This window comes from Hemitrygon akajei, unplaced genomic scaffold (assembly GCF_048418815.1).
Source record: "Hemitrygon akajei unplaced genomic scaffold, sHemAka1.3 Scf000149, whole genome shotgun sequence".
Taxonomy (NCBI): Eukaryota; Metazoa; Chordata; class Chondrichthyes; order Myliobatiformes; family Dasyatidae; genus Hemitrygon; species Hemitrygon akajei.
Window position 1 is genome coordinate 473090 of NW_027332035.1, and position 5975 is coordinate 479064.

Sequence of the window (5975 nt, forward strand, 5' to 3'; positions counted from 1 at the left end):
TGTCCCTGTCCGAGAGGTTCCATATATAACCCTGAGGAGTGGTACAAGTCCCCGGGCAGCGTCTGGAAACGGGAACCCACTCCCTGTCCCTGCCCGAGAGATTCTTTATATAACCGTGAGGAGTGGCACGTCCAAGGGCAGGGTCTGGAAACGAGAACCCACTCCCTGTCCCTGCCCGAGAGGTTCCATATATAACCCAGAGAAGTGGCACAAGTCTTCGGGCAATATCTGGAAAGGGGAACCCACTCCCTGTCCCTGTCCGAGAGGTTCCAGATATAACCCTGAGGAGTGGCACAAGTCCCCGGGCATGGTCTGGAAAGGGGAACACACTCCCTGTCCCTGTCCGAGAGGTTCCATATATAACCCTGAGGAGTGGCACAAGTCCCCGGGCAGGGTCTGGAAAGGGGAACCCAATCCCTGTCCCTGTCCGAGAGGTTCCATATATAACCCTGAGGAGTGGTACAAGTCCCCGGGCAAGGTCTGGAAAGGGGAACCCACTCCCTTTTTCAATGAATTCAGGTAAAGCCCCTGGTCTGGATGGTTATACTGTTGAATTTTTTAAATCCTTTTCTTCTATACTCGCTCCTTGGCTTTGTAAACATTTTAAAGATGCGTTAACTGTAGTAAATAACCACAATCTTTTTATGATGCCTCCATTTCTCCAATTCTTAAAAAAGATAAAGACCCCACTGAACGTGCATCCTATCGGCCAATATCCTTGCTGAATACAGATTCTAAGATTTTTACCAAAATTCTGTCCACTAGATTAGAAAATGTTTTACCTCAAATTCTTACCAAGAATCAAAGATCTCCTTTTTTTCAGTTGTCCCGTGGTACGAGGCAGGGCTGCCCTTTGAGTCCTCTATTATTTGACATTGCTTTGGAACCTCTAGCCATTGCCATTCGTGAATCACCTAATATTTTTGGTATTACCCGTGGGTAAGGGACTTATAAGTTATCATTATATGCTGATGATTTGTTACTATACATATCTGACCCTGAGAGATCTATTCCTGCTATTTCATCCTTACTTGCTCAGTTTAGTAGCTTTTCTGCCTACAAATTGAATTTTAATAAGTGAATTATTTCCATTAAATATGCAAGTTTCAATCTATAAACACGTACCATTTAAAGTTGTCACAGATCATTTTACTTATTTGGGTATTAAAATTACCAAGAAATATAAGGGTTTATTTAAAGTTAATTTTTTACCTTTAATTGAACAAATCAATCAACTTGTTACCAGGTGGTCCCATTATCTCTGTCATTGGTTGGTCGAATTAATACTATCAAGATGATAGTATTACCCAATTTTTATATTTATTCCAAACATTACCAATTTTTATTACTAAATCTTTTTTGATATTATTGACTCCAAAATATCCTCGTATGTGTGGCAGAATATAAATCTTAGATTATGTAAAAAATATTTACAGAAGCCTAAGAACGAAGGTGGTTTTGCTTTGCCAAACCTGAGATTTTACTATATGGGCAGTTAATATTCAATATTTAATATTTTGGACACAAGAATCGGTCATAGTACCTTGTCCACAATGGGTAAATTTGGAGTGTAAATCTGTACAAGACTTCTCATTGTTTTCTATTTTAGGATCTTCCCTTCCTTTTGCTTTATCTAAACCGAATAAACAAATAACTAATCCTATAGTTAAACATACATTAAGAATATGGTTTCAATTTCGTAAATTCTTTGGCTTGAATAATCAAGCCCTATTATATCTAACTTCTTTTTCCAGCCCTCTTTTATGGACCAGGCCTTTGTGTTATGGAAAACAAAAGGTATAACATGTTTTCGTGATCTTTTTTAGATAACGGTTTTATGTCCCTTGAACAGCTATCCTACCTAAAACTCATATTTTTAGATACTTGCAAGTTAGAAATTTCTTGAATGTTAGTATTTTCTGAAATTATGTCCAATGGACATTACAGAAAATTTCTAGCTCTGAATCCTGGCCAGAAGGGTTAAGTAGCCATCATTTATCATATGATCATGAAAATACAGCCAGGAGTATCAGAAATAATTAAGAAGGCATGGGAAAAAGAACTTCACTGTCTTATACCCACTGAGCAGTGAGAGAAAATTTTACAATTAGTCAATTCTTCTTCTATTTGTGCTAAACATGCCAAATACAATTTAACGTTGTTCATAGGGCTCACATGTCCAAGGATAAACTCGCTCGATTTTATTCTTATGTTAATCCAACCAGTGACAGATGTCATTCTGAAGTCGCTTCATTGACCCACATGTTCTGGTCTTGCCCCTTTTTGCAAAATTATTGGAAATATATTTTTAGTATTATTTCAACAGTTCTTAATATCAAATTGCAACCGCATCCTATTACTGCAATTTTCGGTTTACCGATTGTGGATAATAGTCGTTTATTCCCCCCCACCCCTCCCAGCCCGGCGGATGATTGCATTTGTTACATTAATGGCTAGAAGATCTATCCTATTGAATTGGAAAGAAATTAGTCCTCCAAATATATTTCAGTGGTTTTCTCAAACTATTTCTTGTTCGAGTTTAGAAAAAATTACAAGTGTTGTCTTTGACCCTTCAGTTAAATATGAAGAAACTTGGAGACCATTTATTCAACATTTTCATATAAGCTAAAACTGACTTTTCCTAAACCTTACTTTTATTATCCATAATTATTTGGATGGAGGTGCGGAGTTATTGACGCTACTGTGTATAATTGATATAATGCAATGGCCCATGTCGATTAGGATTTTTTCATTTTTTTGGGGCGGGGAGGGTTTCTTATTTTTTCCATTTTTTGTAACCACTATGAGTTTGGGAGGTTAATATCATCTGTTTGTATTTATACCTTAACCTATTAATTATGTACTCTCAAGCTCTTTGTATTCATGTTTCATTTATGTTTGTTTAAAATCAATAAAAAGAAAAAAAAAGGAAGGGCTATTCTGAGGAAAGGGCGGAATAGGCGCAACGGGCCGAGTGGCCAGGCACGCTCCTGTTACTTATTTTCTAAAGCATAAGCTTACCTTTGCGCCTTGTTCTCCCTTGGGTTTCAGCCGTTCGGATTGCACAGGGGAGCGGTTAGAGCTCCGGAGATCCATCGGCAGCCGCTGCGGGGCAGCTCCCGTCTCACAGCAGGAAGGGACGGGTCTGGGAGACAACTCCAGACAATAGGCCCGGATCCTCGGCGGGGAAAGGCCGGCGTGCAGCTGAAACATCTCACGGAATCTCCGCCGGTCTCTTTAATTCTGCCTTCGAAAGGATTCACGACCCGCCGGTGGTGCAGCCGAAACCCAAGGCGCAGCTCCCGGTCTCCGGCCTCACTCGGACCCGGTTCCAACCTCCGGCCCAGCCGGGCGCTCAGCGTCCCGCCCACTGACACCCCTCAGCCAATGGGAGCATCATTCTCCCAGCAGTGATCGCTGATTGGCTGTGAGTGTGTCTGAGGTCGGGCTGCTGCTGGGAGCTGGAGATGTCAGTCACAGTTTGTTCTCAGAATTAAAGCAAGTTTCCCAAAACTCGAATTTCAAAGTAAATCTTATTATCGGAGTACAGATAAGTCACCACATACAACCACATACAAACTGTGCAAATGCAAATACGGGGAAAAAGCGATAAATAACAAGAGCATGAAATAACCGCAGCGGCTGCTGATGGATCTCTGGAGCTCTCACCGCTCCTCTGTGCAATCCGACAGGCTGAAGGCCAAGGGAGAACAAGGCGCAAAGGTCAACTCGTGATTTAGAAGATAAGAAACAGGAGCAGGCGTTGCTGTTCGGCTCGTTGCGCTGTTCTGTCCCTCACTCAGAACATGTCTGATCTTTGACCTCAGCGCCACTTTCCTGCAAAGTTCCCAACATCGCCAAGCCCCTGAATTTGTCCGTTTAATTTAGAAATCATGTGGAGAAAACTCCAAATATTCACTGCACTGAGTTGGGGAAATTTCTCCTCATCTCAGTCCTGCTGAGGTGATCTCGGATTTTGAGTCTGTGATCCCTGGTTCCACTGCCCAGCCAGGAGAAACATCATTCCTGTCCCTACCCTGTAAATACCCTATGAGACTGTGTCTGTCTCAGTCAGGAAGCTTCTCCATGTGAACCTTGTGTTAATGAAATTGGTGACAGTTCTTTCAGATCTGCAGCTTTGACCACAAGAACACTAGGCAGTGGTCAGCACGGAATGTCCTGCAGTTACTGCAGGAGAAGGACTGGATGGACACAGTGGAGTGGTTCCCTGAGCAGACAGTCCAGACCATCTGGCAGAATGCCTCATCACCAGATCTCACCAACAGGCACCAAGACCTCACCTGTCTGGCGGCGAGAGGGCCCCTCCCAGTCTGATCCTTGCTGCATGCCCGGAGATCACTCCCACAGCGCGCTGCCCTGAGATTACTGCAGTGGAGACGAGACGGTCCCTCCCAGTCTGATCCTTGCTGCATGCCCGGAGATCACTCCCACAGCGCGCTGCCCCGAGATTACTGCAGTAGAGACGAGAGGGCCTCTCCCAGTCTGATCCTTGCTGCATGCCCGGAGATCACTCCCACAGCGTGCTGCCCCGAGATTACTGCAGTGGAGACGAGACGGTCACTCACCTCTTTGTGGACTGTGGTCTGGCGAAGATCTGTGGAGAAAGATGCAAGGGCCTGTGACACAGCAGCTGCGTGACAGAAGGCTCACTGATCCTCGGGCTGTTCCCAGGACGCGCTGAAAACGGACAGCGAGTGCTGCTGGAAGATCATCAACGCGGGGAAAGACGCTCGAAACTTGTCGGCCTGCCATCACATCGAGATGTCCGGAGAGCAGGGGTTCCCAACCTTGGGTCCACGGTTACTGGTGTTGGTCTTTGGCATTAAAAAAAAGTTTGCGAAGCCCAGTCATACAGGAATGCTGCCGACTGGCACATTCCAGACTACAGGGACACCATTGGAACTACAGGGATCCTCTACACTGGACAGGGAGTGGCCGGGTTGTATGTGGAAGCCTCACAGTTATTGTAGTAGTGAACCACCCCAGGGGGGACACATGGCTTCTCCTTTCAGCGCAGGACTTCAATCGTCTTCCAGGGGAAGGTCCTTCCGACCGCAGGGATGAGGCCTTTGGAGATTCAGCTGACGTTTTTGTCGCTCTAGGTTTTTAAGAGATGGGGTTGCTGGCCATATGGCCAACCCTCCTCCGCTCGTAGCCGGGCTTAGACAGTCCATGGCCGCGTTTTCTTATCTGTTGTCCATTTAATGGGTTGTTGATCTCACACTAAACATAGAAAGGGCCAGAATTTCCACTGAACACATCCAGCAAAACCATGTTGATTCCCTGAGCAAACACGAGGAAATCTGCTGATGCTGGAAATTCAAACAACACACACAAAATTCTGGTGGAACACAGTAGGCCAGGCAGCATCAATAGGGAGAAGCACTGTCGATGTTTCGGGCCGAGCCTCTTCATCAGGACTAACTGAAAGGAGTGATAGTAAGAGATTTGAAAGTAGGAGGGGAGGGGAAAATGTGAAATGATAGGAGAAGACGGGAGCTGGAAAGGTGATTGGCAAAAGGGATACAGAGCTGGAGAAGGGAAAGGATCATGGGACAGGTGGCCCAGGGAGAAAGAAAGGGGGAGGGGATCACCAGAGGGAGATGGAGAACAGGCAGTGATGGGGAGAGAGAGATAAAAAAAAAAAAAACTAAATATGTCAGGGATGGGGTAAGAAGTGGAGGAGGGACATTAACGGAAGTGAGAGGTCAATGTTCATGCCATCAGGTTGGAGGCTACCCAGGTGTTGTTCCTCCAACCTGACAGCTTCATCTTGACAGTAGAGGAGTCCATGGATAGACATATCAGAATGGGAATGGGACGTGGAATTAAAATGTGTGGCCACTGGGAGATCCTGCTTTCTCTGGCGGACAGAGCGTAGGTGTTCAGCGAAACGGTCTCCCAGTCTGCGTCGGGTCTCACCAATATATAAAAGGCCACAACGGGAGCACCGG